Here is a 19,055-nt window from a genome sequence, read left to right on the forward strand (position 1 = left end):
TTTTCATTTGCCTTGAAATGTTTATTTAACCGAAAGTTTTTTTTTCTTGGTTAAGTTTTTTTTTCGTGCCTTGATGTTCATACGAGCCGTTTAATTTTTTTTTTTCATGCCTTGATGTTATACGAGTTGTTAAGTTTTTTTTTTTCGGTGCCTTGATGGTTTTCTAGACTTGTTAATATCGTGGCCATGATGTTTTATACCGAGCCTTGTTTAAAAGTTTTTTTTTTGTTTGTTTTGCCTTTATGTTTTATACGAATTTTTTTTTTCCTTGTTAGTTTTCTTTTTCTGCCTTGATGTTTGGTAACCGGCCGCTTAAGTTTTTTTTTTTTCGTGCCTTTGATGTTTTATTATTCATACTCCTTGATGTTTGTTTACGAGCCTTGTTAATTTTTTTTTTTCCGTTTGCCGTTGAATGTTTTATTAACGAGCCTTTGAAGTTTTTTTTTTCGTGCCTTGATGTTTATACGAGCTTTGTTAAGATATTTTTTTCGTGCCTTGATGTTCATTTGAACCTTGTTAAATTTTTTTTTTCATGCCTTGATGTTTATACGAGCCTTGTTAAGTTTTTTTTTTTTTCATGCCTTGATGTTTATACGAGCCTTGTTAAGTTTTTTTTTCGTGCCTTGATGTTTATACGAGCCTTGTTAAGTTTTTTTCATGCCTTGATGATTATACGAGCCTTGTTAAGTTTTTTTGTGCCTTGATGTTTATTCGAGCCTTGTTAAATTTTTTTTTTCATGCCTTGATGTTTATACGAGTCTTGTTAAGTTTTTTTTCGTGCCTTGATGTTCATACGAGCCTTGTTAATTTTTTTTTCATGCCTTGATGTTTATACGAGACTTGTTAAGTTTTTTTTTATTGTGCCTTGATGTTTATACGAGCCTTGTTAAGTTTTTTTTTATGCCTTGATGTTTATACGAGCCTTGTTAAGTTTTCTTTTTCCTGCCTTGATGTTTGTACGAGCCTTGTTAAGTTTTTTTTTTTGTTTTTTTTTTCGCGCGTTGATGTTTTAATTTTTTTTTAGAGCCTTTTTTAAGAAGTTTTTTTTTTTTCCGTGCCTTGATTTTTTTTTTTGTTTATACGAGCCGTTTAGAGTTTTTTTTTTTTCGTTTTTTTTGCCTTGATGTTTATACCGAGCCTTGGGTAAGATATTTTTTTTCGTTTGCCTTGATGTTTATTTTGAACATTTGTTATTTTTTTTTTCATGCCTTTGATTGTTTAATACGAGCCTTTTTTTTTTTTGTTAAGTTTTTTTTTCCATTGCCTTGATTTTTGTTTATACGAGCCTTGTTTAAGTTTTTTTTTCGTTTGGGGGCCCCTTTGAAAAATGTTTTTTTTTTTTTTTTTGTTTTTACGAGCCCTTGTTAAGTTTTTTTTTTTGTGCCTTGATTTTTAAATACGAGCCTTGTAGGTTAAGTTTTTATTTCGTTGCCTTGATTGTTTATATAAACCTGGTTAAGGTTTTATTGTTTTTTCAATGCCTTTGATTTTTGTTTATACGAGTTTTGTTAATGTTTTTTTTCATGCCTTGATGGTTTATATGAGCCTTGTTAAGTTTTTTTTTCATGCCTTGACCTTGTTAAGTTTTTTTTTGTGCTTTGATTTTAATACGAGCCTTGTTAAGTTTTTTTTTTCGTGCTTGATGTTTATATAAACCTTGTTAAGTTTTTTTTCGTGCCTTGATGTTTATACGAGCCTTGTTAAGTTTTTTTCTCATGTCTTGATGTTTATACGAGCCTTGTTAAGTTTTTTTTTTTTATCGTGCCTTGATGTTTATACGAGCCTTGTTAAGTTTTTTTTATGCCTTGATGTTTATACGAGCCTTGTTAAGTTTTTTTTCCTGCCTTGATGTTTGTACGAGCCTTGTTAAGTTTTTTTTTTTCGTGCCTTGATGTTTATGCGAGCCTTGTTAAGTTTTTTTTTTTTTTTCGTTCCTTGCTGTTTATACGAGCTTGTTAAGTTTTTTTTTTTCATGCCTGATGTATACAAGCCTTGTTAAGTTTTTTTTTTATGTTTATACGAGCCATGTTAAGTTTTTTTTTTTTTTCGTGCCTTGATGTTTGTACGAGCCTTGTTAAGTTTTTTTTTCATGCCTTGATGTTTATACGAGCCTTGTTAAGTTTTTTTCATGCCTTGATGTTTCCGAAGCCTTGTTAATTTTTTTTTTCGTGCCTTGATGATTTATACCTTGTTAAGTTTTTTTTCATCCCTTCATGTGTATACGAGTCTTGTTAAGTTTTTTTTTCGTGCCTTGATGTTTATACGAGCCTTGTTAAGTTTTTTTTCATGCTTTGATGTTTATACGAGACTTGTTAAGTTTTTTTTCATCCCTTCATGTGTATACGAGTCTTGTTTAAGTTTTTTTTCGTGCCTGATGTTTATACGAGCCTTGTTAAGTTTTTTTTATCGTGCCTTGATGTTTATACGAGCCTTGTTAAGTTTTTTTTATGCTTTGATGTTTATACGAGCCTCGTTAGGTTTTTTTTCGTGCCTTGATGTTTATACAAGCCTTGTTAAGTTTTCTTTCTTGCCTTGATGTTTGTACGAGCCTTATTAATTTCTTTTTCGTGCCTTGATGTTTTTATGAGCCTTGTAAAGTTTTTTTTCGTGCCTTGATGTTTGTACGAGCCTTATTAATTTTTTTTCGTGCCTTGATGTTTATACGAGCATTGTTAAGTTTTTTTTTCGTGCCTTGATGTTTGTACAAGCATTATTAATTTATTTTTCTCGTGCCGTGATGTTTATATGAGCCTTATTAAGTTTTTTTTCCTGCCTCTTATTAATTTATTTTTCGTGCCATGATGTTATTCAAGCCTTATCAAGTTTTTTTTTTCGTGCCTTGATGTTTACACAAGCCATGTTTAGTTTTTTTTTTTTTTGTGTGCTTGATATTTAATACTTAGACTTGTTAAGTTTTTTTTTCATGCCTTGATTTTTATACGAACCTTCTTAAGTTTTTTTTTCGTGCGTTGATGTTTATACGAGCCTTGTTAAGTAGTTTTTTCGTGCGTTGATGTTTATACGTGCCTTGTTAAGTTTTTTTCGTGCCTTGATGTTTATACGAGCCTTGTTAAGTATTTTTTCGTGCCTTTATGTTTGTACGAGCATTGTTATGTTTTTTTCATGCCTTGATGTTTATACGAGGCTTGTTATGTTTTTTTTTTCGTACCTTGATGTTTGTACGACCCTTATAAATTTTTTTTTTTCGTGCCTTTATGTTTATACGAGCCTTGTTATGTTTTTTTTTCATGCCTTGATGTTTATACGAGCCTTGTTAAGTTTTTTTTCCGTGCCTTGATGTTTATACTAGCCTTGTTAAGTTTTTTTTTCGTCCCTTGATGTTTGTATGAGCCTTGTTAAGTTTTTTTTTTATTTTCGTGCCTTGATGTTTATACAGCCGTTGAGTTTTTTTTTTCGTGCCTTGATGTTTGTACAAGCCTTGTTATGTTTTTTTCCATGCCTTGATGTTTACCTAAGCCTTCTTAAGTTTTTTTTTGTGCCTTGATGTTTACACGAGCCTTGTTAAGTTTTTTTTCGTGCCTTGATGTTTACACGAACCTTGTTAAGTTTTTTTTTTGTGCCTTGATGTTTACAGGAGCCTTGTTAAGTTTTTTTTTTCGTACCTTAATGTTTATACGAGCCTTGTTAAGTTTTTTTTTTTGTGCCTTGATGTTTACGGGAGCCTTGTTAAGTTTTGTTTTCGTGCCTTGATGTTTACACTAGTCTTGTTAATTTTTTTTTCGTGCCTTGATGTTTATACGAGCCTTGTTAAGTTTTTTTTTCGTGCCTTCATGTTTGTACGAGCGTTATTAATTTTTTTTCCGTGCCTTGATGTTATCCGAGCCTTGTTAATTTTTTTTAATGCCTTGATGTTTGTACGAGCCTTATTAATATTTTTCGTGCCTTGATGTTTATACGAGCCTTATTAAGAATTTTTTTCGTGCCTTGATGTTTATACGAGCCTTGTTAAGTTTTTTTTTGTGCCTTGATGTTTATACGAGCCTTATTAATTTTTTTCTCGTGCCTTGATGTTTATACGAGCCTTCTTAAGTTTTTTTTCGTGTCTTGATGTGTGTACGAACCTTATTAATTTTTTTTCGTTCCTTGATGTATACACGAGCCTTGTTAAGTTTTTTTTTTCGTGCCCTGATGTTTACACGAGTCTTGTTAAAATTTTTTTTAGTGCCTTAATGTTTATACGAGCCTTGTTAAGTTTTTTTTTCGTGCCTTGATGTTTATACCAGCCTTGTTAAGTTTTTTTTTTCGTGCCTTGATGTTTATACGAGCCATGTTAAGTTTTTTTTGTGCCTTGAAGTTTATACGAGCCTTATTAATTTTTTTTCTCGTGTGTTGATGTTTATACGAGCCTTGTTAAGTTTTTTTTCGTGCCTTGATGTTTTTACGTGACTTATTAATTTTTTTTTCGTGCCTTGATGTTTACATGAGCCTTGTTAAGTTTTTTTTTTTCGTGCCTTGATGTTTACACGAGCCTTGTTAAATTTTTTTTTCATGCCTTGATGTTTATGCGAGCCTTGTTAAGTTTTTTTGTGCCTTGATGTTTTTACGAGCCTTCTTAATTTTTTTTCTCGTGCCTTAATGTTTATACGAGCCTTGTTAAGTTTATCTTTCGTGCTTTAATGTTTACACGAGTCATGGTAAGTTTTTTTATTCGTGCCTTGATGTTTATACGATCCTTGTTAAGTTTTTTTTCTCGTGCCTTGATGTTTGTACGAGCCTTGTTAAGTTTTTCTTTTTCGTGCCTTGTTGTTTATACGAGCCTTGTTTAATTTTTTTTTCGTCCCTTGATGTTTATATTAGCCTTGTAAAGTTTTTTTCGTGCCTTGATGTTTTTACGAGCCTTGTTAAGTTTTTTTTCGTGACTTGATGTTTATACGAGCCTTAAGTTTTTTTTTTTCGTGCCTTGATGTTTATACGAGCCTTGTTGAGTTTTTTTCGTGCCTTGATGTTTATACGAGCCTTGTTAAGTTTTCTTTCGTGGCTTGATGTTTATACGAGCCTTGTTAAGTTTTTTTTCTTGCCTTGATATTTGTACGAGCCTTATTAATTTTTTTTCGTGCCTTGATGTTTGTACGAGCCTTATTAATTTTTTTTTTCGTGCCTTGATGTTTGTACGAGCCTTATTAATTTCTTTTTCATTTTTTGATGTTTCTACGAGCCTTGTTAAGTTTTTTCGGGCCTTGATGTTTGTACGAGCCTTATTAATTTTTTTTTCGTGCCATGATGTTTATACGAGCCTTGTTAAGTATTTTTTTCGTGCCTTGATGTTATACTAGCCTTGTTAAGTTTTTTTTTCGTCCCTTGATGTTTGTATGAGCCTTGTTAATTTTTTTATTTTCGTGCCTTGATGTTTATACAGCCGTTAAGTTTTTTTTTTGTGCCTTGATGTTTACACGAGCCTTATTAAGTTTTTTTTCGTGCCTTGATGTTTACACGAACCTTGTTAAGTTTTTTTTTTTGTGCCTTGATGTTTACAGGAGCCTTGTTAAGTTTTTTTTTCGTGTTTTGATGTTTGTACGAGCCTTATTAATTTATTTTTCTCGTGCCTTGATGTTTTTACGAGCCTTATTGAGTTTTTTTTCCTGCCTCTTATTAATTTATTTTTCGTGCCATGATGTTATTCAAGCCTTATTAAGTTTTTTTTCGTACCTTGATGTTTACACAAGCCTTGTTTAGTTTTTCTTTCGTACCTTGATATTTATACGAGCCTTGTTAAGTTTTTTTTTTGTGCCTTGATTTTTATACGAGCCTTGTTAAGTTTTTTTTTCTCGTGACTTGATGTTTATACGAGTCTTGTCAAGTTTTTATTTTTTCGTGCCTTGATGTTTATACGAGCCTTTTTATGTTTTTTTTTCGTGCCTTGATGTTCATACGAGCCTTGTTATGTTTTTTTTTCATGCCTTGATGTTTATACTAGCCTTGTTAAGTTTTTTTTTTTCGTCCCTTGATGTTTGTATGAGCCTTGTTAAGTTTTTTTTATTTTCGTGCCTTGATGTTTAAACAGCCGTTAAGTTTTTTTTTCATGCCTTGATGTTTGTACAAGCCATATGTTTTTTTCCGTGCCTTGATGTTTACCTAAGCCTTCTTAAGTTTTTTACGAGCCTTGTTAAGTTTTTTTTTTTTTTCCGTGCCTTGATGTTTAAACGAGCGTTGTTAAGTTTTTTTTTTTCGTGCCTTGATGTTTATACCAGCCTTGTTGAGTTTTTTTTATCGTGCCTTGATGTTTATACGAGCCTTGTTAAGTTTTTTTTCGTGCCTTGATGTTTATACGAGCCTTGTTAAGTTTTCTTTCTTGCCTCGATGTTTGTACGAGCCTTATTAATGTTTTTTCGTGCCTTGATGTACGAGCCTTATTAATTTTTTTTCGTGCCTTGATGTTTGTACGAGCCTTATTAATTTCTTTTTCGTGCCTTGATGTTTCTACAAGCCTTGTTAAGTTTTTTTTCGTGCCTTGATGTTTGTACGAGCTTTATTAATTTTTTTTTCGTGCCTTGATGTTTATATGATCATTGTTAAGTTTTTTTTTCGTGCCTTGATGTTTGTACAAGCATTATTAATTTATTTTTTTCGTTCCTTGATGTTTATACGAGCCTTATTAAGTTTTTTTTTCCTGCCTCTTATTAATATATTTTTCGTGCCATGATGTTATTCAAGCCTTATCAAGTTTTTTTTCGTGCTTTGATGTTTACACAAGCCATGTTTAGTTTTTTTTCGTGCCTTGATATTTGTACGAGCCTTGTTAATTTTTTTTTTCATGCCTTGATTTTTATACGAGCCTTCTTAAGTTTTTTTTTCGTGCGTTGATGTTTATACGAGCCTTGTTAAGTAATTTTTTCGTGCGTTGATGTTTATACGTGCCTTGTTAAGTTTTTTTCGTGCCTTGATGTTTATACGAGCCTTGTTAAGTATTTTTTCGTGCCTTGATGTTTGTACGAGCCTTGTTAAGTTTTTTTTCATGCCTTGATGTTTATACGAGGCTTGTTATGTTTTTTTTTTCGTGATTTGATGTTTGTACGACCCTTATAATTTTTTTTTTTCGTGCCTTGATGTTTATACGAGCCTTATTATGTTTTTTTTTCATGCCTTGATGTTTATATGAGCCTTGTTAAGTTTTTTTTTCGTGCCTTGATGTTTATACTAGCCTTGTTAAGTTTTTTTTTCGTCCCCTTGATGTTTGTATGAGCCTTTGTTAATGTTTTTTTTATTTTCGTGCCTTGAGTTTACCTAGCCGTTAAGTTTTTTTTTTTGTGCCTTGATGTTTGGTACAAGCCCTCTATGTTTTTTTCCGTGCCTTGATGTTTACCTAAAGCCTTCCTTAAAGTTTTTTTTTTTTGTGCCTTGATGTTTACACGACCTTGTTAATTGTTTTTTTATTTTTTTCGTGCCTTGATGTTTACACGCCTTGTTAAAGTTTTTTTTTTGTTGCCTTGATTTTACAGGAGGCCTTGTTTTTTTTAAGTTTTTTTTCGTACCCTTAATGTTTATACAAGCCTTGTTTAAGTTTTTTTTTTTTTGGGCCTTGAGTTTACGGGAGCCTTGTTAAGTTTTGTTTTCATGCCATGATGTTTACACGAGTCTTGTTAATTTTTTTTTTCGTGCCTTGATGTTTATACGAGCCTTGTTAAGTTTTTTTTCGTGCCTTCATGTTTGTACGAGCCTTATTAATTTTTTTTCCGTGCCTTGATGTTATCCGAGCCTTGTTAATTTTCTTTCATGCCTTGATGTTTGAACGAGCCTTATTAATTTTTTTCGTGCCTTGATGTTTATACGAGCCTTATTAAGAATTTTTTTTGTGCCTTGATGTTTATACGAGCCTTGTTAAGTTTTTTTTTTGTGCCTTGATGTTTATACGGGCCTTATTAATTTTTTTTCTCGTGCCTTGATGTTTATACGAGCCTTCTTAAGTTAATTTTCGTGTCTTGATGTGTGTACGAGCCTTATTAATTTTTTTTCGTGCCTTGATGTATACACGAGCCTTGTTAAGTTTTTTTTTTTCGTGCCCTGATGTTTACACGAGTCTTGTTAAATTTGTTTTCGTGCCTTAATGTTTATACGAGCCTTGTTGAGTTTTTTTTATCGTGCCTTGATGTTTATACGAGCCTTGTTAAGTTTTCTTCCGTGCCTTGATGTTTATACGAGCCTTGTTAAGTTTTCTTTCTTGCCTCGATGTTTGTACGAGCCTTATTAATGTTTTTTCGTGCCTTGATGTACGAGCCTTATTAATTTTTTTTTTCGTGCCTTGAATGTTTTGTACGAGCCTTATTAATTTCTTTTTCGTGCCTTGATGTTTCTACAAGCCTTGTTAAGTTTTTTTTTCGTGCCTTGATGTTTGTACGAGCTTTATTAATTTTTTTTTCGTGCCTTGATGTTTATATGAGCATTGTTAAGTTTTTTTTCGTGCCTTAATGTTTGTACAAGCATTATTAATTTATTTTTTTCGTGCCTTGATGTTTATACGAGCCTTATTAAGTTTTTTTTTCCTGCCTCTTATTAATATATTTTTCGTGCCATGATGTTATTCAAGCCTTATCAAGTTTTTTTTCGTGCTTTGATGTTTACACAAGCCATGTTTAGTTTTTTTTCGTGCCTTGATATTTGTACGAGCCTTGTTAATTTTTTTTTTCATGCCTTGATTTTTATACGAGCCTTCTTAAGTTTTTTTTTCGTGCGTTGATGTTTATACGAGCCTTGTTAAGTAATTTTTTCGTGCGTTGATGTTTATACGTGCCTTGTTAAGTTTTTTTCGTGCCTTGATGTTTATACGAGCCTTGTTAAGTATTTTTTCGTGCCTTGATGTTTGTACGAGCATTATTAAGTTTTTTTTCATGCCTTGATGTTTATACGAGGCTTGTTATGTTTTTTTTTTCGTGACTTGATGTTTGTACGACCCTTATAATTTTTTTTTTTTTTCGTGCCTTGATGTTTATACGAGCCTTATTATGTTTTTTTTCATGCCTTGATGTTTATATGAGCCTTGTTAAGTTTTTTTTTTGTGCCTTGATGTTTATACTAGCCTTGTTAAGTTTTTTTCGTCCCTTGATGTTTGTATGAGCCTTGTTAAGTTTTTTTATTTTCGTGCCTTGATGTTTATACAGCCGTTAAGTTTTTTTTTTGTGCCTTGATGTTTGTACAAGCCCTGCTATGTTTTTTTCCGTGCCTTGATGTTTACCTAAGCCTTCTTAAGTTTTTTTTTGTGCCTTGATGTTTACACGAGCCTTGTTAAGTTATTTTTCGTGCCTTGATGTTTACACGAACCTTGTTAAGTTTTTTTTTGTGCCTTGATGTTTACAGGAGCCTTGTTAAGTTTTTTTTCGTACCTTAATGTTTATACAAGCCTTGTTAAGTTTTTTTTTGTGCCTTGATGTTTACGGGAGCCTTGTTAAATTTTGTTTTCGTGCCATGATGTTTACACGAGTCTTGTTAATTTTTTTTTTCGTGCCTTGATGTTTATACGAGCCTTGTTAAGTTTTTTTTCGTGCCTTCATGTTTGTACGAGCCTTATTAATTTTTTTTCCGTGCCTTGATGTTATCCGAGCCTTGTTAATTTTCTTTCATGCCTTGATGTTTGTACGAGCCTTATTAATTTTTTTCGTGCCTTGATGTTTATACGAGCCTTATTAAGAATTTTTTTGTGCTTGATTGTTTTATACGGAGCTTGTTAAGTTTTTTTTTGTGCCTTGATGTTTATACGGGCCTTATTAATTTTTTTTCTCGTGCCTTGATGTTTATACGAGCCTTCTTAAGTTAATTTTCGTGTCTTGATGTGTGTACGAGCCTTATTAATTTTTTTTCGTGCCTTGATGTATACACGAGCCTTGTTAAGTTTTTTTTTTTCGTGCCCTGATGTTTACCACGAGTCTTGTTAAATTTGTTTCGTGCCTTTAATGTTTTATTACGAGCCCACTTGTTAAGTTTTTTTTTTCGTGCCTTGAAGTTTATACGAGCCTTATTTTTTTTTTTCTCGTGTGTTGATTTTTATACGAGCCTTGTTAAGTTTTTTTCGTGCCTTGATGTTTGTACGAGACTTATTAATTTTTTTTCGTGCCTTGATGTTTACATGAGCCTTGTTAAGTTTTTTTTTTCGTGCCTTGATGTTTACACGAGCCTTGTTAAATTTTTTTTTCATGCCTTGATGTTTATGCGAGCCTTGTTAAGTTTTTTTTGTGCCTTGATGTTTTTACGAGCCTTCTTAATTTTTTTTCTCGTGCCTTAATGTTTATACGAGCCTTGTTAAGTTTATTTTTCGTGCTTTGATGTTTACACGAGTCTTGGTAAGTTTTTTTATTCGTGCCTTGATGTTTATACGAGCCTTGTTAGGTTTTTTTCTCGTGCCTTGATGTTTGTACGAGCCTTGTTAAGTTTTTCTTTTTCGTGCCTTGTTGTTTATACGAGCCTTGTTTAATTTTTTTTTCGTGCCTTGATGTTTATATGAGCCTTGTAAAGTTTTTTTTCGTGCCTTGATGTTTTTACGAGCCTTGTTAATTTTTTTTCCGTGCCTTGATGTTTAAACGAGCCTTGTTGTTTTTTTTTTTTTTTCGTGCCTTGATGTTTATACGAGCCTTGTTAAGTTTTTTTTTTCATGCCTTGATGTTTGTACGAGCCTTATTAATTTTTTTTCCGTGCCTTGATGTTATCCGAGCCTTGTTAATTTTTTTTTCTCGTGCCTTGATGTTTGTACGAGCCTTGTTAAGTTTTTCTTTTTCGTGCCTTGTTGTTTTTACGAGCCTTGTTTAATTTTTTTTTCGTGCGTTGATGTTTATATGAGCCTTGTAAATTTTGTTTTTGTGCCTTGATGTTTTTACGAGCCTTGTTAAGTTTTTTTTTTTCCGTGCCTTGATGTTTAAACGAGCCTTGTTGAGTTTTGTTTCGTGCCTTGATGTTTATACGAGCCTTGTTAAGTTTTCTTTTGTGCCTTGATGTTTATACGAGCCTTAATTTTTCTATCTTGCCTTGATATTTGTACGAGCCTTATTAATTTTTTTTCGTGCCTTGATGTTTGTACGAGCCCTATTAATTTTTTTTTTCGAGCCTTAATGTTTGTATGAGCCTTATTAATTTCTTTTTCATGCCTTGATGTTTCTACGAGCCTTGTTAAGTTTTTTTCTTGCCTTGATGTTTGTACGAGCCTTATTAATTTTTTTTTTCGTGCCTTGATGTTTATACGAGCCTTTTTAAGTTTTTTTTTTTTTCGTGCCTTGATGTTTATACTAGCCTTGTTAAGTTTTTTTTTTCGTCCCTTGATGTTTGTATGAGCCTTGTTAAGTTTTTTTATTTTCGTGCCTTGATGTTTATACAGCCGTTAAGTTTTTTTTTTTGTGCCTTGATGTTTACACGAGCCTTGTTAAGTTTTTTTTCGTGCCTTGATGTTTACACGAACCTTGTTAAGTTTTTTTTTTTTTGTGCCTTGATGTTTACAGGAGCCTTGTTAATTTTTTTTCCGTGCCTTGTTGTTTTTACGAGCCTTATTAATTTATTTTTCTTGTGCCTTGATGTTTTTACGAGCCTTATTAAGTTTTTTTCCTGCCTCTTATTAATTTATTTTTCGTGCCATGATGTTATTCAAGCCTTATTAAGCTTTTTTTCGTGCCTTGATGTTTACACAAGCCTTGTTTAGTTTTTTTTTCATACCTTGATATTTATACAAGCCTTGTTAAGTTTTTTTTTTTTGTGCCTTGATTTTTATACGAGCCTTGATAAGTTTTTTTTCACGCGACTTGATGTTTATACGAGCCTTGTTAAGTTTTTATTTTTTCGTGCCTTGATGTTTATACGAGCCTTGTTAAGTTTTCTTTTGTGCCTTGATGTTTATACGAGCCTTAAGTTTTCTATCTTGCCTTGATATTTGTACGAGCCTTATTAATTTTTTTTCGTGCCTTGATGTTTGTACGAGCCCTATTAATTTTGTTTTTCGAGCCTTAATGTTTGTATGAGCCTTATTAATTTCTTTTTCATGCCTTGATGTTTCTACGAGCCTTGTTAAGTTTTTTTCTTGCCTTGATGTTTGTACGAGCCTTATTAATTTTTTTTTCGTGCCTTGATGTTTATACGAGCCTTTTTAAGTTTTTTTTTTTCGTGCCTTGATGTTATACTAGCCTTGTTAAGTTTTTTATTCGTCCCTTGATGTTTGTATGAGCCTTGTTAAGTTTTTTTATTTTCGTGCCTTGATGTTTATACAGCCGTTAAGTTTTTTTTTTTTGTGCCTTGATGTTTACACGAGCCTTGTTAAGTTTTTTTTCGTGCCTTGATGTTTACACGAACCTTGTTAAGTTTTTTTTTGTGCCTTGATGTTTACAGGAGCCTTGTTAATTTTTTTTCCGTGCCTTGATGTTTTTACGAGCCTTATTAATTTATTTTTCTTGTGCCTTGATGTTTTTACGAGCCTTATTAAGTTTTTTTCCTGCCTCTTATTAATTTATTTTTCGTGCCATGATGTTATTCAAGCCTTATTAAGCTTTTTTTCGTGCCTTGATGTTTACACAAGCCTTGTTTAGTTTTTTTTTCATACCTTGATATTTATACAAGCCTTGTTAAGTTTTTTTTTTTTTGTGCCTTGATTTTTATACGAGCCTTGATAAGTTTTTTTTCTCGCGACTTGATGTTTATACGAGCCTTGTTAAGTTTTTATTTTTTCGTGCCTTGATGTTTATACGAGCCTTGTTAAGTGTTTTTTTCGTGCCTTGATGTTTGTACGAGCCTTATTAATTTTTTTCGTGCCTTGATTTTTATATGAGCCATGTTCAGTTTATTTTTTGTGCCTTGATGTTTACACGACCCTTGTTAATTTGTTTTTTCGTGCCTTGATGTTTACACGACCCTTGTTAAGTTTTTTTTTGTGCCTTGATGTTTACACGAGCCTTGTTAAGTTTTTTTCCGTGTCTTGAATTTTGTACGAGTTTTATTAATTTTTTTTTCGTGCCTTGATGTTTGTACGAGCCTTATTAATTTTTTTTCGTGCCTTGATGTTTGTACAAACCTTATTAATTTTTTTTTCGTTCCTTGATGTTTATACGAGCCTTGTTAAGTTTTTTTTTCGTGCCTTGATGTTTGTACGAGCCTTATTAATTTTTTTTCTCGTGCTCTGATGTTTGTACGAGCGTTATCAATTTTTTTTCGTGCCTTGATGTTTATACGAGCCTTGTTAAGTTTTTTTTTTCCGTGCCTTGATGTTTGTAAGAGCCTTATTAATTTTTTTCATGCCTTGATGTTTATACGGGCCTTGTCAAGTTTTTTTTTTATGCCTTGAAGTTTGTACGAGCCTTATTAATTTTTTTTCGTGCTTGATGTTTATACTATCCTTGTTAAGTTTTTTTTTCGTGTCTTGATGTTTGTACGAGCCTTATTAATTTTTTTTTCGTGCCTTGATGTTTATACGAGCCTTGTTAAGTTTTTTTTCATGCCTTGATGTTTTTACGAGCCTTATTAATTTTTATTTTGTGCCTTGATGTTTATACGAGCCTTGTTAAGTTTCTTTTTCCGTACCTTGATGTTTTTACGAGCCTTATTAATTTTTTTTGTGCCTTGATGTTTTTATGAGCCTTGTTAAGTTTTTTTTTTCATGCCTTGATGTTTGTACGAGCCTTATTAATTTTTTTTTTGTGCCTTGATGTTTATACGAGCCTTGTTAAGTTTTTTTTTCATGCCTTGATGTTTGTAAGAGCCTATTTATTTTTTTTCATGGCTTGATGTTTATACGGGCCTTGTTAAGTTTTTTTTTTATGCCTTGATGTTTGTACGAGTCTTATTAATTTTTTTTCGTGCTTGATGTTTATACTATCCTTGTTAAGTTTTTTTTTCGTGCCTTGATGTTTGTACGAGCCTTATTAATTTTTTTTTCGTGCCATGATTTTTATACGAGCCTTGTTAAGTTTTTTTTTTCATGCCTTGATGTTTTTACGAGCCTTATTAATTTTTATTTTGTGCCTTGATGTTTATACGAGCTTTGTTAAGTTTCTTTTTTCGTGCTTTGATGTTTGTTCGAGCCTTATTAATTTTTTTTGTGCCTTGGTGTTTATATGAGCCTTGTTAAGTTTTTTTTTCATGCCTTGGTGTTTGTACGAGCCTTATTAATTTTTTTTCGTGCCTTGATGTTTATACGAGCCTTGTTAAATTTTTATTTTCATGCCTTGATGTTTGTACGAGCCTTATTAATTTTTTTTCGTGCCTTGATGTTTATACAAGTCTTCATAAGTTTTTATTTCGTGCCTTGATGTTTGTACGAGCCTTATTAAATTTTTTTACGTGCCTCTTGATGTTTATACGAGCCTTCTTAAGTTTTTTTTTCATGCCTTGATATTTGTACGAGCCTTATTAATTTTTTTCGTGCCTTGATGTTTATACTAGCATTGTTAAGTTTTTTTTTCGTGCCTTGATGTTTGTACGTGCCTTATTAATTTTTTTTCGTGCCTTAATGTTTATACAAGCCTTGATAAGTTTGTTTTTCGTGCCTTGATGTTTTTACGAGCCTTATTAATTTTTTTTTCGTGCCTTGATTTGTTTATTTTTTTTCGAGCCTTCTTAGTGTTTTTTTGTTGCTTGATGTTTTATTCGAGCCTTGTTAAGTTTTTGGTTTTCGTTCATGAATTTTTTTTTTTTGTATTACGAGCCTTGTTAGTTTTTTTTTCGTGCCTTGATGTTTAATTTTTTTTTTTTACGAGCCTTGTTAAGTTTTTTGTTTTGCTTGCCTTGATGTTTATACGAGCCTTTGTTTAGTGGTTGGGCCTTGATGTTTATACGAGCCTTGTTAAGTTTTTTTTCGTGCCTTGATGTTTATACGAGCCTTGTTAAGTTTTTGTTTTCTTGCCTTGATGTTTATACGAGCCTTGTTATTTTTTTTTCGTGCCTTGATGTTTATACGAGCCTTGTTAAGTTTTTTTTCTCGTCCCTTTATATTTATATGAGTTTTGTTAATTTTTTTTTTATTTTTCGTGCATTGATGTTTGTACACGCCTTGTTAAGTTTTTTTTATTTTTTTTGTCCTGCCTTGATGTTTATACGAGCTTTGTTAAGTTTTTTTTCTGGCCTTGATGTTTATACTAGCCTTGTTAAGTTTTTTTTTCGTGCCTTGATGTTTATAAGATCCTTGGTAAGTTTTTTTTTTTTTTCGTGCCTTGATGTTTATACGAGCCTTGTTCAGTTTTATTTTTGTGCCTTGATGTTTATAAGATCCTTGTTAAGTTTTTTTTCGTGCCTTGATGTTTATACGAGCCTTATTAAGTTTTTTTTTCGTGCCTTGATGTTTATTCGAGCCTTGTTAAGTTTTTTTTGTGCCTTGATGTTTATACGAGACTTGTTAAGTTTTTTTTTTCGTGCCTTGATGTTTATTCAAGCCTTGTTAAGTTTTTTTTCGTGCCTTGATGTTTATTCGAGCCTTATTAAGTTTTATTTTGTTTGATGTTTATACTAGCCTTGTTAAGTTTTTTTTTCGTGCCTTGATGTTTATTCGAGCCTTGTTGAGTTTTTTTGTGCCTTGATGTTTATATGAGCCTTGTTAAGTTTTTTTCGTGTCTTGATATTTATTCGAGCCTTAAGTTTTTTTCTGTTTGATGTTTATACGAGCCTTGTTAAGTTTTTTTCGTGCCTTGATGTTTATTCGAGCCTTCTTAAGTTTTCTTTTGTGCCTTGATGTTTATACGAGCCTTGTTGAGTTTTTTTTCGTGCCTTGATGTTTATTCGAGCCTTGTTAAGTTTTTTTTTTGTGCCTTGATGTTTTTACTAGCCTTATTAATTTTTTTTTCGTGCCTTGATGTTTATACGAGCATTGTTAAGATTTTTTTCGTGCCTTGATGTTCGTACGAGCCTTATTAATTTATTTTTCTTTTGCCTTGATGTTTATACGAGCCTTATTAAGTTTTTTTTCCTGCCTCTTATTAATTTATTTTTCGGGTCATGATGTTATTCAAGCCTTAAGTTTTTTTTTCGTGCCTTGATGTTTACACAAGCCTTGTTTAGTGTTTTTTTTCGTGCCTTGATATTTATACGAGCCTTGTTAAGTTTTTTTTTCATGCCTTGATTTTTATACGAGTCTTGTTAAGTTTTTTTTTTCGTGCGTTGATGTTTATACGAGCCTTGTTAAGTATTTTTTTCGTGTGTTGATGTTTATACGTGCCTTGTTAAGTTTTTTTCCTGCCTTGATGTTTATACGAACCTTAAGTTTTTTTCTCATGACTTGATGTTTATACGAGCCTTGTTAAGTTTTTTTCGTACTTTTTTTTGTGCCTAGATGTTTATACGAGCCTTGTTAAGTTTTTTTTCGTGCCTTGATGTTTATTCGAGCCTTGTTAGGTTTTTTTTGTGCCTTGATGTTTATACAAGCCTTGTTAAGTTTTTTTTTCGTGCCTTGATGTTTTATACGAGTCTTGTTAAGTTTTGTTTTCGTGCCTTGATGTTTATTCGATCCTTGGTAAGTTTTTTTTTGTTTGAAGTTTATACGAGCCTTGTTAAGTTTTTTTTCGTGCCTTGATGTTTATTCGAGCCTTGTTAAGTTTTTTTTTTTGTGCCTTGATGTTTATACGAGCCTTGTTAAGTTTTTTTTTTTCGTGCCCTGATGTTTATTCGAGCCTTGTTAAGTTTTTTTGTTTGATGTTTATACGAGCCTTGTTAAGTTTTTTTTGTGCCTTGATGTTTGTATGAGCCTTGTTCAGTTTTTTTTTCTGCCTTGATGTTTATCCGATTCTTGTTAAGTTTTTTTTCCGTAAGCCTTGATCGTTTTTTTTTTATTTGATCCTTGAAAGTTTTTTTTTGTGCCTTGATGTTTATTCGAGCCTTGTTAAGTTTTTTTTGTGCCTTGATGTTTAAATTCGCCGCCTTGTTAAGTGCATTGATGTTTGTACAAGCCAAGTTATTTTTTTTTTTGTGCCTTGATGTTTATACGAGCCTTGTTAATTTTTTTTTCATGCCTTGATGGTTATACGAGCCTTTTTAAGTTTTTTTGTGCCTCTTTAAGTTTTTTTTTCGTGCCTTGATATTTGTATGCGGCTTGTTAAGTTTTTTTTTTTTTTGTCCTTGATGTTTATACGAGCCTTGTTAAGTTTTTTTTTTATGTCTTGTTTATACAAGCCTTGTTAAGTGTTTTATTTTTATTTTTCGTGCCTTGATGTTTATACGTTACTTGTTAAGTTTTTTATTTTTATTTTTCGTGCCTTGATGTTTATACGAGCCTTGTTTAAGTTTTTTTATTTTTTCGGTGCCTTGATGTTTATTACGAGCCCTTGTTAAGTATTTTTTTCCCCCTTTTCGTAACCTTGATGTTTATACAAGTCTTGTTAAGTTTTTTTCTCGTGCCTTGCATTGTTTTTATACCGGCAGCCTTGTTAAGTTTTTCTTTTCGTTGCCTTGTTGTTTAATTTTTTAGGCCTTGTTTATTTTTTTTCGGCCTATGTTTATACGAGCCTTAGTTAATTTTTTTTTATCGTGCCTTATGTTTTTATGGGCCTTGTTAATTTTTTTTTTCCGTGCCTAATGTTATACGAGCCTTGTTAAAGTTTTTTTTTCGTATGCCCTTGCAGTTTGTACATGCGTTGATTAATTTTTTTTCTGCCTTGAGTTTATACGCGCATTGTTAAGTTTTTTTTAGTGCTTGAGTTGTACGAGCCCTTATTAATTTTTTTCTGCCTTGATGTATCCGAGCCTTTTAATTTTTTTCTCGTGTCCTTGATGTTTGTACGAGCCTGTTAAGTTTTCTTTTCGTGCCTTGTTGTTTTACGAGCCTGTTTAATTTTTTTTCGTGCGTTGATGTTTATATGAGCCTTGTAAATTTTGTTTTCGTGCCTTGATGTTTTTACGAGCCTTGTTAAGTTTTTTTTTTTTCCGTGCCTTGATGTTTAAACGAGCCTTGTTGAGTTTTTTTTCGTGCCTTGATGTTTATACGAGCCTTGTTAAGTTTTTCTTTTGTGCCTGATGTTTATACGAGCCTTGTTATTGTTTTCTATCTTGCCTTGATATTTGTACGATTATTAATTTTTTTTCGTGCCTTGTACGAGCCCTATTAATTTTTTTGTTTTGTCGAGCCTTAATGTTTGTATGAGCCTTATTAATTTCTTTTTCATGCCTTGATGTTTCTACGAGCCTTGTTAAGTTTTTTTCTTGCCTTGATGTTTGTACGAGCCTTATTAATTTTTTTTTCGTGCCTTGATGTTTATACGAGCCTTTTTAAGTTTTTTTTTTTCGTGCCTTGATGTTATACTAGCCTTGTTAAGTTTTTTTTTCGTCCCTTGATGTTTGTATGAGCCTTGTTAAGTTTTTTTATTTTCGTGCCTTGATGTTTATACAGCCGTTAAGTTTTTTTTTTGTGCCTTGATGTTTACACGAGCCTTGTTAAGTTTTTTTCGTGCCTTGATGTTTACACGAACCTTGTTAAGTTTTTTTTTGTGCCTTGATGTTTACAGGAGCCTTGTTAATTTTTTTTATTCCGTGCCTTGATGTTTTTACGAGCCTTATTAATTTATTTTTCTTGTGCCTTGATGTTTTTACGAGCCTTATTAAGTTTTTTTCCTGCCTCTTATTAATTTATTTTTCGTGCCATGATGTTATTCAAGCCTTATAACTTTTTTTTTCGTGCCTTGATGTTTACACAAGCTTGTTTAGTTTTTTTTTTCATACCTTGATATTTATACAAGCCTTGTTAAGTTTTTTTTTTCGTGCCTTGATTTTTATACGAGCCTTGATAAGTTTTTTTTCTCGCGACTTGATGTTTATACGAGCCTTGTTAAGTTTTTATTTTTCGTGCCTTGATGTTTATACGAGCCTTGTTAAGTTTTTTTTTCGTGCCTTGATGTTTGTACGAGTCTTATTAATTTTTTTCGTGCCTTGATTTTTATATGAGCCATGTTCAGTTTATTTTTTGTGCCTTGATGTTTACACGACCCTTGTTAATTTTTTTTTTCGTGCCTTGATGTTTACACGACCCTTGTTAAGTTTTTTTTGTGCCTTGATGTTTACACGAGCCTTGTTAAGTTTTTTTTCGTGTCTTGAATTTTGTACGAGTTTTATTAATTTTTTTTTCGTGCCTTGATGTTTGTACGAGCCTTATTAATTTTTTT

At 32.0% G+C, this 19,055-nt stretch overlaps 1 protein-coding gene across 1 annotated transcript in view; it reads left to right on the forward strand.

Moving 5' to 3' along the window:
* Window positions 1-19,055, forward strand: part of LOC135219412 (acetylcholinesterase-like) — a 370,347-nt gene that overhangs the window by 27,581 nt on the left and 323,711 nt on the right. The gene's annotated exons all lie outside the window — the stretch shown is intronic.

Source organism: Macrobrachium nipponense, chromosome 1 (genome assembly GCF_015104395.2).
Source record: "Macrobrachium nipponense isolate FS-2020 chromosome 1, ASM1510439v2, whole genome shotgun sequence".
Lineage (NCBI taxonomy): Eukaryota > Metazoa > Arthropoda > Malacostraca > Decapoda > Palaemonidae > Macrobrachium > Macrobrachium nipponense.